This window comes from Papio anubis, chromosome 16 (genome assembly GCF_008728515.1).
Source record: "Papio anubis isolate 15944 chromosome 16, Panubis1.0, whole genome shotgun sequence".
Taxonomy (NCBI): Eukaryota; Metazoa; Chordata; class Mammalia; order Primates; family Cercopithecidae; genus Papio; species Papio anubis.
This window is the reverse complement of record NC_044991.1, coordinates 31496085-31523995: the sequence shown is the minus strand read 5'-3', so window position 1 is coordinate 31523995 and position 27911 is coordinate 31496085. Positions and strand designations below refer to the sequence as shown.

Below are 27911 nucleotides of genomic sequence, written 5' to 3'. Positions count from 1 at the left end.
TGATAATCTGAATAGATGCAGAAAAGGTATTTGACAAAATTCAGAATTTCTTTATGATTAAAACCCTTCAGCAAAATCAGCATAGAAGGGACATACCTTAAGGTAATAAAAGCCATCTATGACAGACCCACAGCCAACATTATCCTGAATGGGGAAAAGTTGAAACCATCCCCCGTGAGGACTGGAACAAGACAAAGATGCCACGTTCACCACTTCACTCAACACAGTGCTGTTCACTACAGCATTGGTTATAAGAGCAAGACTGGAAACAGAACAAATGGATACCCAGAGGGGGGTGCTTAAGTAATTTTGGGAAGAGTCATAGGGCGCAGTACTTTACAGCTCTGAAACAATACAATGGATTTACAGTTGAAAAGTGGAATGATAACTAAGGTGCATTGCCCAGTGATATATGCAGAGGTGCAGAGGACTTTGTATAAGCACAATCACGCATCAGCATGCATGCCAGGTGCATGTTTCTATTTGCACATAGCTTGTAGGGATGACATGCAAATGAAAATGTCGACTTGGTGTTTGGAAGTTCGGAGTGGAAGGGAAACTTCCTTGCTAACCTTTTATGATATTTAGAGTTATTTGTAACCTTGGATATGTAATATATTTAGAAATCTTGGTTAATAAGAAAAGCCTCTGTTCCTGGCCTCCTGCTGGCACATGTCAGGTGGACATGGGTGGTCATGCTAATGTGTGCAAACTCAGAAAAATCCAAGAATGGGATTCTGCATTTTTCATCATACAAATAATTATTAATAGAAAGAGTATGAGGGTTATTTCTAATTGATATACCATGCATATTCTATTAGATAATAATAAATTCTGACATTTGAACTATATTTACACATGGAAATTGAAATATATGGATGAAATATCATGGCTTATACAGGCAATGGCTTTATTGGCATTTTACAAACTGATCGTCATTCCTCATGGCATGGGTCCGTGTGATATTAAGTAGCTTGTTATGCTTGGGAAAGGCAGTGATGACCACAAGAATGACTTCAACTACTAAAGTGCAATGGAGATTTCAATAATATTTTGTTCAATATTTAATTATTTCATTGTGCTCCCAGGTTTTTTCTCACCCTAATAGCTCTGACCCATATCATGTGGGTCCCATTAATACAGACACCTCCAAATGCACCACTCTTCCATTATATGCAGTCAATTGCTGGTTACCTTGGGTCTACAACGGGGGGAGGGCAGGGGCTGCTTGCCACCTCCTGATCTACAATAAGAGTCAATGAGCAGTTAAGTAGATACTGAAAACCATTTATCCTGCTGGAGTGAGAAATAAATGGTTTCTTTCAATAGGGTAGTAAAATGCATCTTTTCCAACCTATTTCTATGACTCAAGGCCCATCTCAATTCCACATGTGGTTAGCCTCAATTCCTGATTCTCACCAAGGTGTGTAATGTCGTCCATGGCCCAGCGCAGAGGAACACAGGTGTTGCCATCAGACTGCCAGGGTCCGATCCCGCCTCCGTCACTCACCCTAGGAGCTCCCTTTAAGCCAGGAGTCAACAGCGAGGATGGAAACATGACCGCTTTTCAAAGTCCTAAAAGTTCAGAGGACGACCATCAATTTCTCCTGCACCCCTGGGCACACACCAGGAGAACTTTGTCTCCAGGTTCAAGTAAGTGCCTGTGAGGGAGTTGTGTCCTCAGATTCTGTTCGCCACAGGTGCCACTTGATGCAACCCCAAACCTCTTCTGCACAATCCCAAGGGGTGCTGACTAGTCCAACCTCTAAATATCATAAAAGGTTAGGAAGGAAGTTTCCCTTTGGGTTGATGTTTGGTAGGGTTGGAAGAGAAAAGGCCAGCTGTTTTGGGAAAGATCACCGTTAAATCACACAGCACCCTCACAGCCCAGAGAGACAGTTCTTACATTGTGGCAAGAAACTTGGAAAAGACAAAATCCAATTTGACACATATTTCCTTTTTCTTTTTGATTTCATGCCCCCTCCCTCAACCTCCCAAACAGTATGGATACCCCAAAGGCCCCTGGGAACTCTCTCCCATTGAATCTTACATGGAAAGTAGTTACCTACCTGCAAAATCCTCATCATCAGATATGCTCTCCATAATCAAATCTTTAGAAACACAAACATCAGGATAAGTCATTAGAGAGAGGCCCACTCCTCCCACCCCAGCTGAAGCCCCCGTGCTTCCCACAGGATCCCCTGGTGTTTCCTCTGGGCTCACAGACATCCCTCCAGCCTCTCTGAACATTGTTTTATACTTGCAAAATCATTTGCTCTCACCAGACCCCAGATCCTCCTCCCCAAAAGGAGCCCAGAGTCAGGTTTCTGTACCCTAGAGACAGGATTTTTCCCTCAGGAAATGAGTTATTTCAGGGTACGTACCATTCTCCACTGTCAATGGCTTCTGCAGTTATAGAAAAGAAAACATTAGGAGGGTGAAATGATGCCATGCATGGCACACAGATCTGATATTCTCTCAACAACTGGAGAAAATAAGAAGGGGTATAGTGACTGAGTCAGAGGTCGGAGTCCCCCAAAACTAGCACTGAGGACACCTATGAAAAAGACAAGACCTTTTCCCACAGAATTTATCTTTGAAGTGTATCTAGATTGGCAGTTTCACAACCTTAATCCATGGGGGGAAACTGCTGTGGAGGGAAACACCTCTGCATTGCAGTGGATCGTGGATGCTGCCATCTACCATGCCCCAGTGTGCCCGGCATGGGTTGATGAGAGGCTCCCAATCAATAGCATCACACCAAGGGCATTGCAGATGTCATAAATAATCCACATTGGCAGATGTTCATGTCTACATTTGATTAAATTGCAGATGACAACGATAATGCACATTGGCAGATGTTCGTGTCTACATCTGATTAGAAAGAAGCCAGGAAAGTAACATTTCGGTTCAAGACAAAAGTGTCTTACCTTGGCAGCATCTTCTTTTTTACAGATGTCTTGTACAGTGTCCTCATTAGCGGTGTCGTATACAGCGTTCTCATTAGTGATGTCGTGTACAGCGTCCTCATTAGCAACGTCGTATACAGCGTCCTCATTAGGGATGTCTTGTACAGAGTCCTCATTAGCAATGTCGTATACAGTGTCCTCATTAGCGATTTCATATACAGCATCCTCATTAGTGATGTCATATACAGTGTCCTCATTAGCGATGTCATATACAGCGTCCTCATTAGCGACCTCATATACAGCGTCCTCATTAGCGATGTCATATACAGTGTCCTCATTAGTGATGTCTTGTACAGCATCCTCATTAGCGATGTCATATACGGAAAAGAATTATTATTAGTGATATGCTATACAATTATTATATTATGAGTATTGCATACAGCATTCTCGTGGTATACAATTGTCCTCATTGGTGATGTCATATACAGCGTCCTCATTGTAATGTGACATGCAGTGTCCTCATTAGCGATGTCATGCAGCGTCCTCATTGCGTGCCGTGGCACGGTGTCATTGGCGATGTCATATACAGCATCCTCGTGCCAATATCGCGCCGGTATCCTCCTTGGTAATCTCGCCGCGCATTCATACATTGAAAAATTCATACAGCACATCCTCATTGTTATCATATACGGTGTCGCTCATTGGCTGATGTGCATATACAGCGAATATCATTAGTGACCTCATACGCGGCGTCTCGTTGGCGATGTTGTATACGGTGTCCTCACGTAGTGATGGCGTACGGCATCGCCATTAGCGTATGTATACGGCGATCCATATTTAGAGCGTTAATAATACGGTGTCCTCGGTGCGTGTGCATGGCGTTCCTCATTAGTGATGTCTTATACAGTGTCCTCATTAGTGATGTCACATACAACGTCCTCATTAGCAGTGTCGTATACAGTGTCCTCATTAGCGATGTCATATACAGCGTCCTCATTAAAGCGATGTATTTGTACAAGTGTCATTGTTAAAGCGATGTATATAAGTGTCCTCATTGGTATGTATACAATGTGTCCTCAATAGTGATGTCGTACCGGTGGCCATTGGTGATGTCTTGTACAGGCGTCCTCATTAGCAATGTCATAGTGTTCTCATTAGCGTGCCATAGCTTTGGCGTCCTCATTAAGCGTTATCATACGGCGTCTCATTAGCGATGTCATATGCAAGCGTCCTCATTAGTGATCTCATATAGGGCGTCCTCATTAGCAATCGCCATTATCTCAGTGTCCTCATTAGCGTTGTACGGCGTCCTTATTAACGCGATGTTGTATACAGCGTCCTCATTAGCCATCGCGCTTGCAGCGTCCTCATTAAACATACATTATACACGAAAAGCGTCCTCATTAAGCGATGTCGCGCCACAGCGTCCTTAGCTGGCGATGTCATTATGCAGTGTCCTCATTGGCGATGTAATTATACAGTGTCCTCATTAGCGATGTCATCATGCAAGCGTCTTCGTGCCGAAGTATGGGTGTACAGCATCCTCATTAGCGATGTCGTGCAGCATCCTCATTAGTGATGTCGTGTACAGCGTCCTCATGGGGAGCTAGGAGAACACAGAATAAAGGTCAGTGCCCTGGTGGTGGAGATTGTGAATCACCCAGGGAGCTTGCTTGGTGTGGTGCATAGAGATGGCTGATCACAGCATGGGCCAAGCTGATGCTGGGCCATCCTCCCGGGTGGACCTGCACCAGTGAAGCTAAGGGATGTGGCTCAGAACACTTTCTGCAGTGGGAATCAGTTTCCAAGTTCAGATATGCATTATCCAGAGAAGTGGGGAAATATTGAAAAAAAGAAACTGACAAATTCATGAAAAGCCTTCCATGAGTGCAAGTGTGATTTTTTGTTAACCACTTTACATTCAGTATGCATTCACACATACAAAATATTTTTACAAGAAATCAGAAATTTTAATTTTTGTCAGTTATGTTAAATCCAACGTAGCTGTCAACATAAAGATTCTATCTCATTTACTTTGTGGTCTCCAGAAAATCTAGCACATAGTAAGTAGAACAAAATATTTATTAAATGAAAACACACAGCAGGGATACGGGGGCTGTTAGGCAGACCGGGTTGCACCTGATTACCTGGATGATAATAAACTGCACAAAACTTCAGTCAGATTAATATTGAAACTGCCTTTTGCTCGGGCTCTTTTCTCTTGTGGAAGAAGGATGACCAACAAGATGAACAGGAAAGAAATGAGAAACAGAGGCCTTTGCTTAGTAGCTAAAGGCCACCTTCTGTAACACAAAATAGTCTACAAGTGGCTTTGAACTCTGCTGTGATTCAGTGACAGAGTTCCCTCATTTCTTCTACCTAGGTTGAAGTCCAGCGACATTGTGACCGTCTTCTTTACAACTTGCAAGACATGCTGCTTCTGCATTTGCCTGTTGTATGAGATTTACACTTGTTTTAAAGCCACATTTTGTTTCAGTTGGGCTGGTGGCCATACACCGCACTAGCCAGTCAATAGTGAGATGGCTCCTCATGGAGGCGGCTTGGCTTGAGGCTGAGGGTCTTTAACCCACATGCACGAGAGTTGCCACAAGGGGACGGAAGCCAGGCTAATAACCAAGTGCTGCATAGAGTTCCCATCTGTCCCTCCTCACCATTTTCAGCTGGCAGGATTTGAGCATTTTAGGGCTTGGGAAGATAGTATTACTAAATCTACTAAAATACATCACCCATCCTTATAGGCTTTGTTAAGTTGCTGAGCAAATTAACCTCACAACTGAAGTGGGCCGCACTGGCCTGCGTGGTCCCCCACTCCTCTCAGAATTTGTGAACTTGGGGCCTACTGGAGGGTGGGAGGTGGGAGGAGGGGGAGGATCAGGAAAAATAACTGATATTAGGCTTAATATATGGGTGATGAAATAATCTGTACAACAAAATCTCATGACATTTACATATGTAAATGTGTCTCACGACACATTTACATATGTAGCAAACCTGCACATCCTGCACATGTAACCCTAAACTTAAAAGTTAAAAACAACAACAACAACTGCAACAACAACAAAAACAGGCTCTGTGAGCTGACCCAAACCCCCGGGGATCTTTGTGCTTTTGACACACTGATGACTACGCCGGCCCATGGGGAGATGTGCCTAGAACTGCCCTGGGTTGTGTGACCATGGAGGTCACTTTATGATGATGGGCTGTGTCCGGGGCCTTTTGGGCTCGGTGCTTTAGGGCTTATACATGAATGCTGGACTCCCTGTGTGGTGGCGAACACCCCATGACTAAGTGCATGTCAGCGTCAGCACAGGCCCACACTCCTGGGTTCGTGTTTTCACTTTTTCATTCAGGAACTTGGGAGCTTGGGCCACCCCCTTGGCCCTTCAGGATCTCCACCTGAGCAGTGGGGATAATAAGCCAGACCCAGGGATGGCTCTGGTGAGGGTGGAGGAGCCACTGCACAGAAAGAGTGGGCGGGGGGTGGATTTTATTTTTAGAAGTGGACACCTGTGATTGGGTTGTATAAATGGGAAATCTTTCCTGAGGAAACACACAGCCTCATCTGTACAGAAACGCACACACTCACACCACATGATGCAGCTTCACATGAGACACCACGAATCCTCAAGCACCCAACTCAGCACCACCCAAAAGGGAGCACAGCTGCTTCCTCAAAAATTGGCCATAATATTTCCCTGGGGAATTCAGATTTTTAAAAAACACTTCCACTGTGCTTATTCCTATCGCAATCCCAGGATCAGGGTGGCTCTTCACATTGAAACCTGCAAGGATGCCACACGTTTCTTGGCATCCAGATTTTTTTTTGGCAAATAGTTCCAGAATACTTACTAGAGTCACACCCCAGAGGGGCCGCCTGCACCACCTGCAATACAGAAACAAAGCTTTATGAGGGGTACGTCGTGTTGTGGATTGTTTCGCACAAGACTCTGTTTCTCTCAGTGAATATTGAAAACTTGATCAGAAAGTGTAGTCAACTTCAAGCCCCCCCAAACAAGGGTAGGATACACACTGGAAAAGACATCAGCTTCTGGGTGGTGGATCTCTCAGATCCACGTTGGTTGGCAAGTGCAAAATACTGAATCCAAGGAGAAGACATTGCTTCCAAGGACAAGAACCCCAAGGATACGGTCTACAACCTGCAGCCGTCATAGGTAAATGCCATTTTGGATTATGTATCAGTTGCTAAGAGTCACTTCTTCCACCCCCCCCAGAAAACTGCATTTAATACCTGTAATGTACATTGTCATTTTTTCACGTGTAAAGTCAGTTGAAAAAGAAAGACACCAAGAAAGGAACATTTCTATTTCAGGGAATGCAAGGCAACCTTACCCTTGTGTCGACCGGCCTCTCTTTTTTTTTTTTTTTTTTTTTTTTTTGAGACGGAGTCTCGCTCTGTCGCCCAGGCTGGAGTGCAGTGGCGCGATCTCGGCTCACTGCAAGCTCCGCCTCCCGGGCTTACGCCATTCTCCTGCCTCAGCCTCCCGAGTAGCTGGGACCACAGGCGCCCGCCACCTCGCCCGGCTAGTTTTTTGTATTTTTTAGTAGAGACGGGGTTTCACCATATTCGCCAGGATGGTCTCGATCTCCTGACCTCGTGATCCGCCCGTCTCGGCCTCCCAAAGTGCTGGGATTACAGGCTTGAGCCACCGCGCCCGGCCGACCGGCCTCTCTTTATCTCCTCCCTCCTTGTGAGCTGGGGACTCCTCAGAGGCTAGGAGGACACAGAGCAATGGTTAGTCATAGATGCTTTTGTTCATGAGTTATTCAGGGAGCTCTGCTTAATGTGGACAACAGGACAGTGTGTGGGGATGTGTTTCATTAAAAGCACAGCTTGAGCTCCTGCTAAAAATCTTCCCTTGTGGAAAGACAGGCAAGAACGAGGAGCCGAGGAGCAAGAAATGGAGTCCCTGGCATTTTGCTGATGGCAACTTAAGGCAATGGGAATGAGTCAGTCTACAAATGGTACTGAAGCACACGTTATAGTTTGATGAGAGTCCCACTGCTCACACTGTGAGGTTTGAAACCCAGTTAAATGGTTTTCTAAACCCCGTAAAACAATATTAGCTTGTAGGATTTATGTCCCAAGACCATTTTTGTGGAATCCTCTGAGGATCCACAGTGGCTGTCACTGCAGTTATTATGTGTTTTAGCATTTTGCACTTGAATAAAAGCAAAGCTTAATAGACAGACTGGATTCAATTCTAGGCAAAACAGTCTACTGTATTTAGTCACTAATCCTTTGTTATAACTGCCGACGGGAGAATTACAAACACTGAAATTATATCCTTTAAAATTAATTAAAGCATAATTATTAATCATACAATATTTTTTCATCCAGACCTCCTTCTTTGTCATGCATGCATATTAATTGAGGCTGGAGACTATCTATGCTTGTTCAGGCCAGCCAACATAGGACAGTTTACTTCAAGAGAGGAGACGTGGGTTGAATGCTGATATGTTTAAACTGCAGCACAAACAGTTGCAACAAGTGTGGTGGACTAATCACCAGATGGCCCTTTGCTGCCTTATTTGTCATTGTGCCTTACGTGTAGCTTGCAGGATTTGATTATGACTATGTTTTGGGGTGATAATACTTTCAACTATTCCTAAAATAGTGCTTCAGTCTTATCTGTTTGGGGTCAATGGCTGAGGATTTTATAAAAATTAATGAAGTTTGTGAATCTAAAGTTCTATACAAAGGGTGAAATATTTGTAAATCATTTACCTTGTAAGAGACTAAAATTTAAAATATATTTTAAATATATATAAAATATATTCAAAAATATACAACAACAAACTAAATAAAAATCAGACAACTTTTTAAAAATGGGCAAAAGACTTGAACATATATTTCCCTAAAGAAGATACACCCACTGATAGTAGCACAGGAAAAGCTGCTCAGCATCATTAGTCATTAGGGAAATGCAAATGAAAAACACAAGTAGACACCAATATACACCTATTAGGATGATTTAAAGGAAAATAAGTGTGGACAAAGATGTAAAGAAATTGTAACCCTGATACATTAGTGATAGAAATGGATAAAGTTGCAGCCACTGTGGAAAACAGTCTGCAGCGGCTCAGAAAGTTAAATATAGAACTCCTGTTGGGCCCAGGAACTCTACTGTTAGGTATATACCCCAAAGAATAGAAAACAGAAATCAAACAGATATTTGTATAATGTTTATAGCATCACTTTTCACAGGAGCCAAAAGGTGAAAATAATTCAACCATCAATGAACAAAAAGCAAGGTGGTCTACATGCAATGGTACATCATCCATCTGTAAAAAAGGAACACAATTTTGATAGATGATACAACATGGGTGGACATTGAAAACATTATGCTTATGGAAATAAGCCAGACACAAAAGGAATAGAGTGTATAATTGTACTTATACAAAGTGCCTAGAATAATCAAATTCATACAAGAGAAAGTGGGATAGGAATCACCATGGCCTGGAAATAGGGAGAAAGTGCTGTATTGCTTACTGTGGACAAGGTTTTGTAAGAAATCATCAAAATTTTGGGTGTAGATAGTGGTATTGGTTATGCAACACTGTGAATATTTTGAATGCCACTGTGTGCACACTTTGGTTAAAAGGTTCAAATTGTAAGTATTCTGTTATATATATTTCCCCACAATAGAAAACATGCACAGCCAAGCCCAGATGCCAGTCTTGCTAGCTGCCTTCCTTTACTTTCAAGACTGGGCTGAAGCTCGTCCAGTCTTTCAAGGTTGCTGAAGATGTATGATGGAAGTCATCTGCATTGGCAAAGAAATCAATGGAGAGAGGAGAAAACTTGAGAATCCACATTACTCACTCTGCAGGGCCAAGAACTCTGTCTCCCATGCATTGCTGATCCATCTCAGTATTTCCTGTGACCACCTCCTTTTTCAACTGAAGACTTTGCACCTGGAGGGGTTCCCAGGTTTTTCACCTTGGCCTTGTCAGGACTGCTCCTGTCAGCTACTGTCCATTTCACCTCCATTCATATGCATGCCACATCAGGCTGTGTTGTTCAAATGGAACGAATCTACCCCAAATGTCCGTTTCTGGAGGAAGCCACCATTATACTGTACCTCCAACACGTCCACACACACTGAGGCACCTCGCTCACACAAGGTGTGTGTCCTCCAACAAAATTTCATGCTCTAAACCCGGGTAACTTTTGAAACCCAAGTTTTATTGATTCCCCCTACCTCAGGTGCTCCATAGAGCATTTGTCTACAAAATACTTCTCCAGGCAATTAAATATTCCAAAGTGACCAGCAGAATTTGTATGTTAATTCTGACCTTGTGTTGTCACTACAAGTGTTTTTCCCCTTCAAATGTATGTCTTTGTTACTGATAAATGTAACGGATAATGCTTTTTTCAGCTATGTTGCCAAGCATATTTAGATTGCTTGGAGAATTTGACAAAGATGATAGCAACAATGATAATCATATTTGTTTTATACTAATCTTTATGTGTTACTTTCACCATTTCTTACATATTGGGGCTTGCCATACATTGTGCAGTGAAATTAGTGCTATGCATCATTGTAGGAATATAAATTGGCAAAGCTAATTTAGAATATAGTTCTCTTGTTTCTTAAAAAATTTAGGCTGGGTGCGGTGGCTCATGCCTATAATCCCAGCACTTTGGGAGGCAGAGGTGGGTGGATCACCTGAGGCTAGGAGTTTGAGACGAGCCTGACCAACACAGCAAAACCCTGTCTCTACTGAAAATACAAAACTTAACCGGGTGTGATGGCATGTGTTGGGTATCCCAGCTACTTGGGAGGTTGGGGCACGGGAATTGCTTAACCCTTGGAGGCGGAGGTTCCAGTGAGCCAAGATTGTGCCACTGCACTCCAGCCTGGATCTCAAAAAAAAATATATATATATATTGACCAAAATGTCATTATGCATTACAAGACTGTATATGAATGCTCAAAGCTACATTACTCATCATAGCAAAAAACAAAAATAATTAAATGTCCATTAACTGATAAATGAATAAACACTATCTGTATGAATAAACACAGCAGACTCTGAAGGAAAACACACTACCAGCACGTGCTAAAGCATCAATTAACTTCAAACATAGTGGGCTAAAGGAAGTCAGGTTCCAAATATATATATATATATATCCATTTCTATTAAATAAGCAGGATATTTATGGAGCTGGAATATCACAGCAGTATTGCTTAGGGCTGGAGATGGGAGTGGGGATTAACTGCCAGTGGGCAAGAGAGAAGGTGGGTGAGGGAAACTTTTGGGTTTTTTTTGAGACAGAGTCTTGCTCTGTCTCCCAGGCTGGAGTGCAATGACGTAATCTCGGGTCACTGCAAGCTCCACCTCCCGGGTTCACACCATTCTCCTGCTTCAGCCTCCCCAGTAGCTGGGACTACAGGCACCCGCCACCACACCGGGCTAATTTTTTTGTATTTTTTAGTAGAGACGGGGTATCACCATGTTAGCCAGGATGGTCTCGATCTCCTGACCTCGTGATCCGCCCACCTTGTTCTCCCAAAGTGCTGGGATTACAGGCGTGAGCCACTGTGCCTGGCTGGGTATTCTAATTTATGGAAAACTATTACATCTTCCTTGATTTTTTTTTAGAAATTACTTTTAGGTATTTATATGGAAAAGTCCATGGATAATTGTTTTAATTCTTCATTCATGTCTTCAATGGGTATAGGATTGGTCATATTGGTCATATTTTTCTGCTCGGATTTCAATAAGAAACTTGTGGAAGAACCTGAAGGGTGGGATCTTTAGAGGGAGCCTGAGACAGAGCAAGACAAGCTAAGAAAGAAGGCAGTGCCACAGCAGAGCTGCTATTGATGTCCCCTCGCCTAGATTCCAGAAGAGACATCCAGCTGTAGTCACTGAGGTATAGGAAAACAGTGGAGCACCCATCAGAGAAAGCAGGGCCCAGGAACAAGGAGGCACTGATGGTGGTAAGGGGAAAAGACAGCTGCCATGAGGCTGTTCACATGAGGGTCTCAGGCTGCACAGACACCCACACCAGCTGAGGGGTCCTGGTTTTCATACAGGGTGTGGCCCAGCCAGGCCACCAACAAGCAGTTAACAAACAGTAGTAATACGACACTTTCCAAAGACCTTACTTGAGTAACACAGTGAGCCTCACAAATTTCCACAGGATGGTTGCACAGTTCTTCCTGCTTTAGGACACAGAGTCTGCCTGAGGTCACAGGGGGTAGGTGCAGACTCTGAAGATGCATTTCGGTCAGAGACTCTGCTGAACTCTGTCTACTGAGGGCCTCTGTCCTGTCTGCTGACCACAGGTCAGAGGTGCAGGCTGCATTGGGGAGTAAGAATGTCACCTTCTCAATTTTGGGAAAACTTCCTGCCAGAACTCAGAATGGCCCTTTCTAAGCAGAAGGCAAGCTCAGACTAAAGAGGGAGGCCAACCACATCAGGCTGGCAGATTGCCAAAGATACACTCAGGGAGAGCCCACATCCTGGGCCATCTTGGGTGGTGGCAAGATGAGACAGATGACTGCTTTTGCAACACATACCTGACAACAAAAAAACAACAAGTGTAAAAGAACCAGAAAATCCCCAAATATTTATAAATTAGCAATGCACCTTTAAATAACTCATGGGTTAAAGAAGAAGTCTCAATAGAGAATTAAAAATACCTTTAACTAAAATGCTCATCATCAATGGCCATCAGAGAAATACAAATCAAAACCACAATGAGTGAGATACCATCTCACACCAGTTAGAATGGCAATCATTAAAAAATCAAGAAACAACAGGTGCTGGAGAGGATGTGGAGAAATAGGAACACTTTTACACTGTTGGTGGGACTGTAAACTAGTTCAACCATTGTGGAAGAGAGTGTGGCGATTCCTCAAGGATCTAGAACTAGAAATACCATTTGACCCAGCCATCCCATTACTGGGTATATACCCAAAGGATTATAAGTCATGGTGGTATAAAGACACATGCACACGTATGTTTATTGAGGCACTATTCACAATAGTAAAGACTTGGAATCAACCCAAATGTCCCTCAGTGACAGACTGGATTAAGAAAATGTGGCACATATACACCATGGAATACTATGCAGCCATAAAAAAGGATGAGTTCATGTCCTTTGTAGGGACATGGATGCAGCAAACCATTCACAACCAAACTATAAGCAAGAACAGAAAACCAAACATGTTCCTCACTCATGGGGTGGAATTGAACAATGGGGTCCCTTGGACACAGGAAGGGGAACATCATACAGGGTCTTGTGTGGGTAGGGGTAGGGAGGAATAGCATTAGGAGATACCTAGCGTAAATGTGAGTTAATGGAGTGCAACACACCAACATGGCACATGTATACATATGTAACAAACCTGCGTTGTGCACATGTACCCTAGAACTTAAAGTATAATTTAAAAAAAAAAAGAAAAAACTTTAACTACATTAGTGAAAATGTGACTTGACAAAGATTTCTGGATGTAAGCAAAAGCAGTCCTTAGAATTTTATTAAAAATCACAAGATCTAAAATCAGTAATATCATGTTTCAATTAGGAAACTGTAGAAAATAAAGGAAAACAATGTAAAACAAAATTAGAAGTAATAAACCACTTGAGTCAATAAATTAAAACACTGAAATCATCGAAAATCAATAAAACAAAGCTGGTTCTCTGAGATGCTTTCGTTACAATGAATGACAGAACTTCATGCAGGCTAACCAAAGAAAAAGAAGATAACACAAGCGACCAACCTAAGAGAAATGAAACAGGAGCCATCTCCACTGAACTGTTGGGCATTAAAGGATAATCAGGAATATTATAAGCAATTCTATGACCGCCAGTTTGGTAACCTCAGTGCAGTGTATCAAGTCCTTGAAGACAATCTTTCAAGGTCACACTAGAATCCCTGAATATTTGAATACACTTATGTCACAGTAAATAAGTTGAATTCATATTAAACATTCTGAAAAACAGACCCAGATGGTTTCCTCTCATGAAATCTACCAAATTCTTCAACAGGTGAACACAAAGACAAAAATCCATTTAATACAATATTATTTGGTGATTTATTGTGTCATTTTTTGCTATTAAGGCATAAAAAAGACAGGAAGGAAGCTTAAGTATACATCAATTTAGTGAACTAAATTCATCTGAAAAAACTACATAATATATGATTCCAACTATATGACATTCTGGAAAAGGCAAAACTGAAGTGACAGTAAAAATATTAATAGTTGCCAAGGTTTCTGCAGAGAAAGGACAGAGATTAATGAGAAGAGGGGATTTTTAGGAGGTGAACATATTCTTTATGAGACCGTAAGGATGAACATAATGTTATAAATATTTCAAACTTCATATATATGTATAACAGAAAGAAAGAACATTATGCAAATGATAGACTTCAGATAATAATGTGTCAATATTTTCTCATTATTAGCAAATGTATTACAGTAATGTAAGATGTTAATAATAGGTGAAATTAGGAAGTGAGGGTGAGGAGACAGAATAATGTGGGAACTTCATGTATTATATGCTTACTTTTTTTTTTTTTTTTTTTTTTTTGAGACAGAGTTTCACTCTTGTTGCCCAGGCTGGAGTGCAATGGTGTGATCTTGGCTGGCTGCAACCTCCACCTCCCAGGTTCAAGTGATTCTCCTGCTTCAGCCTCCTGAGTAGCTGGGATTACAGGCACCCACCACCACACCCGGCTAATATTTTTTTGCATTTTTAGTAGAGATGGGGTTTCACCATGTAGGCCAGCCTGGTCTCCTACTCCCGGCCTCAGATAATCTGCCCACCTTGGCCTCCTAAAGTGCTGGGATTATAAGTGTGACCCACCACGCCCGGCCATATGCTCAGTTTTTATGTCAATTTAAAACTCTCTAAAGAAATATATTAATTGAAAAATAATAATATAGCACCACTCTTTCAGGGAGATCTATGCTAATGTTTAACAACCAGGTAAGTTCTAGACATTAGCTTGAAACATTGTCTGTCATGAAACATGAACAAAATTTGACTTTTAAGTGGATATTTACTTTTGAGGTTGTAGTAATACTTACTGACTAGGCAAATTAGAATTCTGACACATTAAAAAATATGGCTTAATCTCTTCATAGTTTCCTCTTATATATGGGACTCTGAATACTCCCTACAATTGCGATTCTTAAATCAACTTAATTAATGAACTTCCACAATACCTTCTTGTGGGTACATCTTCTTCTTTACCCAGAAGCCATGATGCCTCCGACACTGGATGGCGTACACGGCGTATCTTCTTAAAACCTCTGTGAGAGAAGATGCTGGTTAATGCATTTACAATAGAGAGGGCTGTTGACATCTTGCTGACAGAAGACTAGAGGGAAAATAGTGATAATCAGTTTTAAGTTTAAACTTATGATCCTGTTCTTTACAGGCTTCCAAGCAGAGTCTGCTGAATCAAAGTGATTCAGTGAGCACTCAACGCCTCTATCAGGCAGACTGTAGGCAGTGCCTTTACGGAGAGGAGAACACAGCAGGATGACTGCGAGTGCAGGGCTGGTGCAGAGTGGGGGCCCGGATTCAAATTCCACTAAGCCATGTGGACCTGGCAAGCTCATGTCGTCCCTCTGCCCTCAGTCCTCTGCACTGTCATAATGAAATTTTAGCAATACTTTTTAGGCCCTACTTCTTAGTATCACAGTATAGGGCTAAAAAACCACTAAATACAGGAAAACCTTAAGAGAGGACTGGTACTTCAGTAGTGTTCTCTAAGTGTTTACTACATGCCAGGAGGAATAAGTTGGACACTTAGTGGCTGAATATGGAGAGGGTGCTCGGATGGCTCCGGGGCAGTGGCACATGGTTTCCTGTTTGGCTTTTCCATGGGCATGATGCCTTATGGCTTATGGAGAACATCGGCCCTGCCGGGACAATAGAGGAGGGGCTGTGGCTGAGATTTTACACTTGAGGGTGCTGACATTCAGAGATGATAAGTGATGAGCAGAATCCCAACCCCGATGAGTGAAGGATCTGAGATGGGAAATGTATTTGGTTCCCTAGAGACAGAGATTCCTGAACAACTGACACCTCTACATCACGCCCTGTGCCAGAGACCCAAGAGACCCCCTCACTGTCTTTCTCCAGTCCTCCTAGCCCGAGGTGTGTGGGTGGACAAAGGTGATGCTCTGGAGGAGATGCCTGAGATAAGGACAGGTCCTTAATGATAAAGAATTCTCCTTCCTCTATCTTTCAGATCCTTGACCTCCCCAAGATGACAGTTTATTTTAAAGGCTGTTATCTCTGTGGCCTTCCTCCCCTCTCCCTTCACCCTGTCAGCTGCCTCTCAGTGACTGTCTCCTCCAGTGACTACACTGAGGGACCAGGGTCTGCTTGCCTCCTAAGGCTGCTCAGACCTTCTGACATTGCAAAATGATTGTCAAAAGATGGGTCTGCAAAGAGTAACTTCCCTGGATCAAACCTGAATATGCAAGCTACTGTGAATTAACTGGAAAAGAGTGGCCATGTGGCTGGTGCTTTGAGTGGTTTAATGAATTAGTCTACAGCCCCCACCTCCTTGGCTGCCAGTCAGGCACACCGCCTGCTGTGGCTGGAGTCTGGCGCGAGAGGAGTAGACCAGTGGCTCGCCCAGCTCTAGGTATGTCTTCTCTGCTCCATTCTTTCCACATCAAATTCAGTTCTAATTTACCTCCATCCATCCCTAGACTTTTGCTGTGACAGGGGACAGAGTCCTGTCTCTTCTTAGGGAGACCTCTCCATAGCCACAGGACCCTCTCTGATGTTCGCCCCAAGCTCTGTTTTCCTCTGTCACCAAATGTCCCTTCCATTAACCCAAAGGCCCTGTCTCTTCTCCCAATCCTTTAACAGCGATCTCAGAAAGCTACTGATTCTCTCCCCATGAACCCCAGCGAAAACCCCCATAAAATCTCGTTTTTCTTCCTTTCTGAAAACAAGTCTGATGCTAGATTGCTAATGTTTGCTTTCAGGGTTTGACTTCTACCTTCAGAAAAATGTTTCTGTCCTTCCCCTTTTCTGTAATGTCTGTTATTGCAGGAGTGCAATCAAGATTCTCTGGAAATAATCAGGCAGCAAGGCTGCATTTACTCTGTGTGTTCTCTGGAAGTGTGTTCACAAGATTGGTGCTATGTTTATTCTACTATTTGGTAGAAATAAAAGGAAGCCACGTGGTCCTGATATTGCATTGTGAGTTTTAAAGATTCTTATATTTTAGTTGTCTTTGTCAAAACTCTAGATTTTAAACATGTACATCTTGATGTTTTCTTCTAGATACTATAAACATATGTATTACCCACATTATTTATTTCTCTGCATTCTTCTGTGACCCCCTGGCTTGCTCAGAGACATCCTAAATCCAGAAAATGGAGACCTCATTTTCCTTTCTCAGAGCCTTCTATGTGACTTAAGAGACTACCATGTCCCTGGCTTTAAGATTAACTCCATATCACAGAAAGACAACTTAGATCTTTCTTCCCAGAAGTCCAGTAGTCTTCAGAGGACCCCCCCCCCATTCTTATACAACGAGGTCATCCAGGTCTCAGGCAAAAGCCCCCAGTATTTTGTAAAATTTGAGCTATCACAACTTTACAAGCTTTTATGTTATTACAAAGCTTTGTCCTCTTTTAGTAAGGATTTTAGCAACAGTGACATAGTTAACAAAAAATAGAAGGGGCTGGGCACAGTGGCTCACGCCTGTAATCCCAGCACTTTGGGAGGCCAAGGCGGGCAGATCACAAGGTCAGGAGATCAAGACCATCCTGGCTAACATGTTGAAACCCTGTCTCTGCTAAAAATACAAAAAATTAGCCAGGCGTTGTGGTGGGTGCCTGTAGTCCCAGCTACTGGGGAGGCTGAGGCAGGAGAATGGCATGAATCTGGGAGGGAGAGCTTGCAGTGAGCTGAGAGCACACCACTGCACTCCAGCCTGGGTGACAGAGCGAGACTCAGTGTCAAAAAAAATTTAAAAAAAGAAGGAACTACTGGAAGAAAGCATGGAAAGAACACACGAGGTAAAATTTGACTTAAAATGACCAGTCTCATTCACTAACCTCACCATAGTCTTATGGGTTCAATAGACCTGTCCAATCCTTTGCTCTGTTCCCTCCATCACCTTCCTAATTGTCCTCCACCACTCATGTAATAGAAACATTGCACAGGGGAGCTAATCACCTCTTTTATCCCCCACTTCAGGCTCACGTGTAAGTTTATAGTAAAAGCCTTTTCAAATGACTGCTTTAACTGCTGCTACGGCATGTATCATCAGTTGAATGGAACCTCACATGTGACTTTAACCAAGCCTTTTTTGAGACACAAGATTCAATACGAGGGACAGTATTCTAATGTAGTACATCGTTTATTTTATGTTATGAAGATCATCAGTTATTGAAAATGTGTAAATAATGAAGCCCAGCCTTACTGCTCAATACTGTGTGTGTGAATCCACTGAGCGTGCTGACCCCCATGCCTGCACCCACCTGCTAACACAGGGAGGGTCCATCCAGAAGGAAGGCACAGCTCCAGCACTGACGCTCTCCCACCAGCTTCACAAGAGAGTTGCCACAAGGACGACAGATACCCGGATAACAACCAAGTGATAATTTGAGTACTTAATGGTCATGATCCCTAAAGTGTGTAGCTCAGAGGGCTTGTGGGGAACTGTGGCCAAGACTCTAAAGCATCGCCCCAATTCTTACTGGACTTGAGCCATGTCTTGAGGAGAGACCCAGCTATGACACACAGGCACCATACTGTCCTAATTAATGCCTCCCTTAGTGTTTCAGAACCTGTGATTTGATCAGAAACATGGGCTTTCTATGTCGGTTTCACACTAAGGACTACGTGAAACCTGCAGGGAGATGCCTACATAGCTACCTGGATTCTGAGATCACTGAGGCTCTCTTATGTGAGGGATGGCATTTGAGATCTCTGCAGGCTTGGATAATACCAGGCATAGAGGGTGCTGGAACTCCCTTGCATGGTGAATAGTGATCCTTTCACTGGTTGATAAATAGAGGCTGTAGTTCAGGCCTTCAACACTGGGACCACATGAGTAAACATCCTGGCTCCTCACTGCGTAGCAAGTGAGCCAGGGCACATTTATTTCTGTGGCTTAGTTTCTCCATCTGGCATGGGGGTTCAATAAACAAGCTCACAACATATGTTCATGAGGAGGTTTGAACTAATGTAAGTAAAGTATGTGATCTGATTTGTTAAATTAAGAAAAATGGCACTGATAGTTGTGCTGGGTAAACACATTTTTTTCCTGGGGGAAACACACACAGACACACCTTCACAAGCGAATCATGCAGACTTGCACATAGACCACCCCCACCCCGCTGCATAATACACACCCGCACACACACAACCTAATATGAACACCACCTAATGTGAACACGTTCCCAGGAACTATACATAGATAAAAGAGTTTGTCACCTGGAAAACCAGTTTCTGTTACTACACTCCACATCCTCATTCCCCCCGGGTCTTGGATCATGGAGGCTCTCCAGACAAAAGCCAGCAGTTAGGCTCCACATTTCCTATAGAGTTTTTCTCTAACAGCCAGTGAGTGATTCCAGAATACGTACCATCAAGGGTGCTCAATGAAGACACCTGTAATTAGAGAAGGAAACACTCTGAGAATGAGGCCATGCTATGGATGGTTCGTACAGGTCTTTTTTTTCACTTGGAAACTGAGTAACAAAGGTGGGAAAGGATGTTCAAGTCAAAAGCCTCAACTCTAGAGTAGAGTTCCCTTAAGAAAGCACAGGGGCTTTTCCTGAAGAATGCTTCTGTCTAGATAATTTTTGGGTGGCAATGACAGAATTCTTATCTAAAGTGGAAAACTTGTTCCTGAAGAAAATATCCCTTAACACACCCTGTACTGTCTGACACTGCCAACTGTGGTCGTCCTCTGGAATCAGGAGTCAGTTGGTAAGATACACCTCCTCCATTCCCAAGGAAATATTATCTAACATCTATAATGTACCGGTTAATTTTCCCATAGCTGATATCAACTGAAAAATAAAGGAACCAAGAAAACAACATTTACATCTTAGGCAAAGACAGGCTACTTTACCGTCGAAGTAGAGTAGAGCTCCCTTTTCAAACACTTTTTGGAAGGCTTCTTCGAGTCACCTAGGGGATGTGGAAGGACACAGCTTAGCCGTCAGTTCATTGGTGGTGCTATTCATAAATGACTAAGGGACTAGAACTTAGGGGTGTGCCTGGTTAACAAGCATGGATTGAGCTTCTCCTGGACCATCCTCTTCATGGACCAAGGAAGGCAAAGAAAGAGCAGGAAGGAAATGAGAATAGAGCCCCTGGCTTTCCAGGTAATGGCAAATGAAAGCAACGTGAAATAATCAAACTCCAAACGAACAAATACTAAAATACATGCTAGGATTCAACCACAGTGTCCTGTCACTTCTTCAGACCCTTTAAAAACCCAGCAGGACTGCCACTACCTTCTTGACATCTACCAAGTCTCTTTCAACCTCCACAGACCCACGTACAGTGCTGCTGCTTTTATCATGGAGGGTATAGGGTTCTGCTCTTATGTGTGAATTTTTTTTTTTTTTTTTTTTTTTTTAACAGAGTCTCGCTCTGTCGCCCAGGCTGCCATATGTCTGTGGTGATGGCAGAATGATTCGATGTAGGTAAAGTGTACAGTATAAGTGCTCATGAGGCTTAATTATCAGTGAAATGTCTTGCTTTAAATTTCACAGCTGATAAGCTTAATAAGCTTAATCAGAGGCTTATTCAAGCCCAGGATTCTGAACTCCCAAGTCATTGGTTCTATGAAATACACCTGCTTGGCCTAAAACCAACCACTTTATCATAATTCAGACTCCAGTTTTGAAAGAAGCAGGCCGGGCTGCAGCTCCAACCTGCAATCCCAGCACTTTGGGTACGGAGATGGGCGGATCACGAGTCAGGAGATCGACCATCCTGGCTAACACGGTGAAACCCCTGGGCCCTCTACTAAAAATACAAGAAAACCCAGCCGGCTGCAGGTGGTGGGCTTCGTAGTCCCAGCTACTTCTGGGAGGCTGGAGGTGGTGAGAATGGCGTGAACCTCTGGGCGAGCCGCAGTGAGCCGAGATCAAGGCCAGCCACCGCACTCCAGCCTGGGGCATAAAGCAAGACTACTCAAAAAAAAAAAAAAAAAGAGCAGCTTGGTGATGAAGCCGGAAGTGCTGTGGGTTTGCCTGAGCTGCCATTAATTCAGTGCCCTCCGGCCGCCAAAGGCACCACCACTGTTCGTCACAATGGGCCTAGCGGCCTCAGCTGGCACAGACCGTGGCAAAGGGCAAGAGATCACTAATCCCATCACCATGGCGATAGGGCATCACAAACTCTCCAGGGTGAAGGCACAATCCACCTTGTGAGGTCCAACTGCTGCCATGCAGACACTTGTGCTTTTACATGCACAGGAAGGTCACTGAAGATAAGTGTTTTACATCCATGGTCAACAGATGAGATGACCATGAAATGAACACGAGTGTACTGGGTGGAGCAGCTTATCTATTCAGTCTTCTGCACTAAAACCTGTGAAACACTATCATCTTGCCTTATTTACTAACACATACAAGTGCCTCTAAACTTAGACAGTTTCCAAGTCACGGAACTGATGAGCACTGAGCTCCTGACTGTAATTGACAATTCTATGATTTTGGATAACTCCCAAAGCATAAAAAATAAATGTTTTATTTCACACATAGATAATACACATTCTTATTTCTTTTTAAAAAAGTAATATGTGAATGGAAATGACATACTACAAATTTATTAAACTAAATACACATTTCACAAAAAAAGAAAAAACACGTTAAAAACAAAGATAGGTACATTTTATTGTGTGAAAAGCCTCAAACCCATCCGTACTACTGTGGCTTTGCTCCAAACTTTTTGAAAGTAATGATTTCGTAGGTTCTTAATTAGGTTAAAAACTACATTAAAATAGACTTTGCCATATTCTCTCCAAGGGAATAACTTAATTTGGACGCAGGGGAACGTTGAAGGGTGCAGGATGTAAAAGGAAATAATATATATATTTTAGGCCGGGTGCGGTGGCTCAAGCCTATAATCCCAGCACTTTGGGAGGCTGAGGCGGGCGGATCACAAGGTCAGGAGATCGAGACCAACCTGGCTAACACGGTGAAACCCCGTCTCTACTAAAAAAATACAAAAAATTAGCCAGGCGTGGTGGCGGGCGCCTGTAGTCCCAGCTACTCGGGAGGCTGAGGCAGGAGAATGGCAGGAACCCAGGAGGTGGAGCTTGCAGTGAGCCGAGATCACGCCACTGTGCTCCAGCCTGGGTGACAGAGGGAGGCTCTGTCTCAAAAAAAAAAAAAAAAAATATATATATATATACACACACACACACACACACACACACACATACACACACACACATATATATACTTTAAATGTAGAAAAATTTCAAAGGTACCCTGCTTGATACAAGAATCAAATATATAAATTGAGGAATAAAACATAACCATGAAACATGTTTATAGCTGCATATGGAAAATAAAGAGGTTAATTTTTTAAATAACATAGTTTGAAAATATTAACTAGTAATTTGAAAAGATAGCATTTGACAGGTCAATATGAACATACCTCGAATGCAGGAACACAGGTTCCCCATAAGAAAAATCAAAATCAGGGAAAATTAAAGCAAAGGTTCAATCTCCTCTGACCTTCGAAAACTCCAGCACAGACAGTGGCATCTCTACGCACTCAAGGGCAAGAGATCCCTAATCCCATCATAGTGATAAGGCATCATAGACATTCCAGGGTGAAGGCACAATCCACCTTGTGAGGTCCAGCTGCTGCCATGCAGACACTTGTGCTTTTACATGCACAGGAAGGTCACTGAAGATAAGTGTTTTACATCCATGGTCAACAGATGAGATGACCATGAAATGAACACCAGTGTATGGGTGGAGCAGCTTATCTATTCAGTCTTCTGCACTAAACAATATCACCTTGCCTTATTTACTAACACATACAAGTGCCTCTAAACTTAGACAGTTTCCAAGTCATGGAACTGATGAGCACTGAGCTCCTTGAGAGAGCTCTGGATGACGGATTGGTAGAACTAAGTCATAAAATCCATCCAAACAGCATTAACAAGTAAACAGGTTTTCAAAGCTCTCTACATGCAAACTTATACAATTATCCCTTTAATTTTTATCTTCATATATACATACATGATCTACTTGTTTCTCAGTATAAATAAAACTGTATGTTCTTAGTTAACGGTCTCTACCAATTCATTCTATTTATCTTTCTGAGTTGAAATACTGCATTTCATTGGGACACAGAAAAAAATATTTGACTAAGATTACTCTGGAAAGGTGAGTAGGTTGGGTGATTGACTGTAATTGACAGTTCTGTGATTTTGGATAACTCCCAAAGGACAAAATAAATGTGTGTTTTATTTCACATATAGACAATACACGTTCCTACTACTTTTTAAAATTAATATGTGAACGGAAATGACTTACTACAAATTTATTAAATACACATTTCATAAAAAAAGAAGGAAAAACATGTTAAAAAGAAAAATAGGTACATTTTATTGTGTGAAAAGCCTCAAACCCATTCATACGACTGTGACTTTGTTCCAAACTTTTTGAAAGGGATGATTTCATAGGTTCTTAATTAAGTTAAAAACTACATTAAAATAGGTTTTTATTTTATATTCTCCCCACAGGAATAACTTAATTTGGGATGGGGAGCATTGAAGGGTGCAGGATGTAAAAGGAAATGACACATTTTTTTAAATGAAGAAAAAGTTCAAAGGTACCCTGCTTGATACAAGAATCAAATATAGAAAGTGAGGAATAAAACATAACCACAAAACATACTTATAACTGCATATGACAAATACAGAGGATTTTTAAAGTAACATATTTTGAAAATATTAACTAGTAATTTGAAAAGACAGCATTTGACAGGCCAGTACGAACATACCTCGAATGCAGGAACACAGGTTCCCCATAGGAAAAATCAAAATCAGGAAAAATCAAAGCAAAAAGGTTCAATCTGCTCTGACCTTCGAAAAACTCAGCACAGACAGTGGCACTTAAGACCAAGGGCAAGAGATCCATAATCCCATCACCATGGTGATATGGCATCATAAACGTTCCAGGGTGAAGGCACAATCCACCTTGTGAGGTCCAACTGCTGCCATGAAGACACCTGAGCTTTTACATGTACAGGAAGGTCATTGGCGGCTCAGTGTTTTATTTCAAAAACTGAATCCCAAGTCCACACATTATTATTCTGTGCTTCTTAAAATAAGTTATGAGATGGGAAATAGGGTATCCCCAAATATAGTCAATAGTGAGAATTTCAAATTGAAGAGGGGCACAACTGATATGTTGAGAACAAACAGAGATTCCACTCTGTTTTTCAACTTTTATGTTAGATTCAGGGTGTACATGTGCAAGTTAGTTACCTGGCTATATTGTGTGCTGCTGAGGTTTGGGGTATGAAAGATCTCAACACCCAGGTACTGAACACAGTACTCAGCAGTTTTTCAACCTTTTCCTTCCTCCCTCCCACTCCCAGCAGTCCTAGTGTCTATCGTTACCATCTTCATGTCCATGGGTACTCAGAGTTTAGCTCCTACTTATTAGAACATGAGGCTGGGCGCGGTGACTCAAGCCTGTAATCCCAGCACTTTGGGAGGCCGAGACGGGCGGATCACGAGGTCAGGAGATCGAGACCATCCTGGCTAACACGGTGAAACCCCGTCTCTACTAAAAATACGAAAAACTAGCCGGGCGAGGTGGCGGGCGCCTGTAGTCTCAGCTACTCGGGAGGCTGAGGCAGGAGAATGGCGTGAACCCGGGAGGCGGAGCTTGCAGTGAGCTGCGATCCGGTCACTGCACTGCAGCCTGGGCGACAGAGCAAGACTCCGTCTCAAAAAAAAAAAAAAAAAAAAAGAACATGAGGTGTTGAGGTGTTTGTTTTCTGTTACTACATTAGTTCACTTAGTGGCTTCCAGCTCTAGCCATTTTCCCTCAAAGAACATAATTTCATTCTTTTGTAGCTGCATAGTATTCCATGGTCTATATGTACCACATTTTAATCCAGTCCACTGTTGATGGGCACCTAGGTTGATACCATGTCTTTGCTATTGTGAACAGAGTTGCAATAAACATAGGAGTGCACATGTCTTTTTGGTAGAATAATTTGTTTTCTTTTGGATACATAGTCAGTAATGGGATTGCTGAGCTGAATGTTAGTTCTATGTCCTTTGAGAAATCTCCAAACTGCTTTCCACAGTGACTGAACTAACTTACATTCCCACCAACAGTATATAAGCATTCCCTTTTTTCCTTAAACTTGCCAATATCTGCTATTTTTTGACTTTTTTTTTGTCTGAGACGGAGTTTTGCTCTGTCGCCCAGGCTGGAGAGCAGTGGGGCAATCTCGGCTCACTGCAAGCTCCACCTCCGGGGTTCTCCTGCCTCAGCCTCCCGAGTAGCTGGGACTACAGGTGCCTGCCACTGCACCCGGCTAACTTTTTGTATTTTTAGTACAGATGGGGTTTCACCCTGTTAGCCAGGATGGTCTTGATCTCCTGGCCTCGCGATCCACCTGCCTCAGTCTCCCAAAGTGCTGGGATTACAGGTGTGAGCCACTGCACCTCGTCTAACTTTTTAAAAATCGCCATTCTGAATGGTGTGAGATAATATCTCATTGTAGTTTTGATTAGCATCTCTCTCATGATTAGTGACGATGAGCATTTTTTCATGTTTGTTGGCTGCATGTATGTCTTCTTTTGAGAAGTGTCTGTATCTTTTGTCCATTTTTAAATGGGGCTGTTTTTTGCTTGTGGAATTAAGTTCCATATAAATTCTGGATATTAGCCCTTGTTGTATGGTGGTTTGTGAATAATTCCCCCCATTCTGTAGGTTGTCTGTTTACTCTGTTGATGGTTTCTTTTGCTGTGTGGTGGCTCTTTAGTTTAATTAGGTCCCACTTGTCAACTTTTGTTTTTGTTGCAATTTCTTTTGAAGACTTAGTCATGAATTATTTCCCATAGCCCATATCCAGAATGGTACTTTTGAAGTTTTTCTTATAGGATTATTGTAGTTTGAGGTCTTAAATTTAAATCTTTAATCCAACCTGGGTTAATTTTTGTATATGGTGAAAAATAGGTGCCCATTTTTGGGTTTTGTTGTTGTTGTTGTTGTTTTGAGAGGAGTCTTGCCCTGTTGCCAGGCTGGAGTGCGGTGGCACCATCTCAGTTCATGGCAACCCTCTGCCTCCTGGGTTCAAGTGATTCTCCTGCCTCAGCTTCCCGAGTAGCTGGGATTACAGGCACATGCCACCACACTCAGCTAATTTCTGTATTTTTAGTAGAGATGGAGTTTCACCATGTTGGCCAGGCTGGTCTCCACCTCCCGACCTCGTGATCCGTCAACCTTGGCCTCCCAAAGTGCTGAGATTACAGGTGTGAGCCATCATGCCCACCCAATAAGGTGTATTATTAACATCTAAAAAGCTCAGGGAAGAGAGCTTTCACCATATTTTTATTTATTTTACAGTTTTCCCCAGAATATTTGGAATAGATTCCTCCATGAGCCAGAGAACTTGCAATGTTCACTGCAGTGTCTTTAAGTGGCAGTAGCAGCTGTGGGTTGAGAACACAAAAGTCTTCCACTCTTCCTTTTAGAACCAGCAATTCATGGTGCTCTGTGTTTTTATTCGGCACTGGGTAGGGGCATCTGGGTGCTGGGCATGGCACCAGTGCCCCATGAAGGAGGGAGCCAGGAAGCTCCTTTCTTCCTTCTCTAAAACCTTTTTTTCTTTATGTAGATCCAAGTTTCTAGCCTGCATCATTTTCTTCTCTCTGGATAACTTCTTTTAACATTTTGACAGATCTACTAACCGTAAATTTGTGTTTGTCTGAGACAGTTTTTATTTCTCTTCACTTTGGAAGGATAATTTTGCTGGATACAGAATTTTAGGTTGGTGGAGTTTTCTTGCTTGCTTGCATGGGTTCTGAAGAAAAGTTTGATGTAATTTTTATTCTTATTCTAACGTGTTAAGCCTGGTAAAGCCCAAGGTGGTTAGACTCTGGTGAAATGGTCTCCCTGGGACAGGCTTCTGCTAAGGAGAATGGAACGCCCTGGGTCTATTTCAAAGTAGCTACTTTTCCCCTTCTCTGTGGGAAGCGGGAGGGAATTTTTCTCTGATGTTTGCAAGAGCCTCTGGCAGAGCTGTTGGAGGTTCATGAAAGTGTAGGGCCCCCTAAGACTGGGTTCCCTTAATTCTTAATTCTCAAGTTTATGTACACGGAGCCTCCAGCAGTTTGTCATTTACATTTCAGTCTTCCCACTGTGGTTCTGGCTCCAGTGGCCAGCCTCCGATCCTGTTAGGCTGGGACTCACTGCCTGTCCAATGTGGGGAACAATGGTTTGCCCTGTTAACCTCAAGTCTCTGATGGATCTAAGAAAAGTTAATTTTCAGTTTGTTCAAGATGTTTTCTGTTGTTGTTGTGAGGACAGGAGTGACAGCTTCCAACCTGGAAAAAAGAAGTCATATTTGGGTTTTGTTTCAAAATATTTTTCCAATTAGAAAGAATGATGCCTCACACACTTCTATACAAGTCTTTTGATGCAGCTGTGCATTTGTTTCTGTTACCCTAAGAGCGAAATATCTGAGTCCTAAATGTGCTACTGTTTAGAACGTAAGTATTCAATGCCAAACACAGTATCCCCTCCAGCAGTAGATGAGAGTTATTGTTGCTCCAGATTCTCTCCAACACTTGGTGTTCTCAGTCTTTTAAATTTTAGCCATTTTGGAGGATGTGTTATCTTGCTGTGATGTTAATTTGCATTTACATGAATATTAATAAAGTTGAACACATTCAAATATTTGCTTCTATAAAATACATGTTTATGTCTTTTACTCACCCATTTTTCTTTCTCTTAG

The 27911-nt window shown here is 42.5% G+C and overlaps 1 pseudogene; it reads right to left on the bottom strand.

The window, feature by feature from the left end:
* Positions 1-101: 101 nt before the first annotated feature.
* LOC101012638 lies at positions 102-22659 on the bottom strand (annotated as a pseudogene).
* Positions 22660-27911: the final 5252 nt, after the last annotated feature.